Raw genomic sequence first — 998 nt, 5'->3', positions numbered from 1 at the left:
ACCCTTTGTGGAAATGGGAGCTTGTCATAGGGTGACTGCTCAACCTCAGTGGTGTCCTCCAGCTTGACTTCTTTCAGCTTCCGGTTAGCTCTCTTCGCAACTGGTTTCTCAGCCATGGGTGCATCTCCCTTCAAAATCTTTACTTCAACCATTTTGTCAGCTTCCTTCACAATCTTTGCTTCAGCTGTTGCTACAATCAGATGTTCAACCTGTTCAATCTCAGTTCCAAACACCAATCTTTCAATTTCATCTACCTCTTTCTTGTGGTTACTTAATTCAATCCTTGAAGAAGTGGTAGAGAGGACAACATTGCAATACACCTTGGGTTTTTGGTCAGATTTTCCAGGTAGAGACTCTTGCTGGCGATTCCGGTGAGTGGTCATGGATGCAAACTGGTTTTCCAAAGCCCTGAACTTGTTGTTGAGCTCATTGTAACTTCTATCAATCTTGGAGTGAAGGTTCTTCAACTCATATCCAACCTGCTTCTCACTTCTAGTCTGAGACTCCAAGATCTGTTTTAGTAGAACATCAGTGCTGCTTTCCAGAGGAGTAGAGGTAGAAGGATTAGCTTGTTGTTGAGAAGACTGGTTCCCTTTGTTGGAGAAACCAGGAGGAGGGTTTTGCTGAGGCTGATAGTTGCCTTGCTGGTTGTTCCTAGGCTGATAACCATTCTGTTGGTTGTTAGGATAAGATTTCTGTTGGTAATTATTGTACTGAAAGTGGGGCTCTTTCTTGTACCAACTACCATTATTGTTGATGAAACACAGCTCTTCTTGACCTTCCAGGCCCTCAACCTCATTGACCCCAGGTGGTGCATCTTGGTATGGGTTACCAACAAAGTTCAGCTGCTCTTGGGTGAATTTATCAGCAATGAGTATGTCTATCTTATCCTGTAGAGCCTTTAAATCCTTCCTCGTCTGCTTGTTATCTGTTCTACTGCCTCTGTCGTGGTCTCCACTGTAGACTGCGTCACTCTTTACCATGTTGTCAACCAGCTC

The sequence above is a fragment of the Brassica oleracea genome, chromosome C3 (assembly GCF_000695525.1).
Source record: "Brassica oleracea var. oleracea cultivar TO1000 chromosome C3, BOL, whole genome shotgun sequence".
Lineage (NCBI taxonomy): Eukaryota > Viridiplantae > Streptophyta > Magnoliopsida > Brassicales > Brassicaceae > Brassica > Brassica oleracea.
This window is presented reverse-complemented; position numbering follows the sequence as displayed.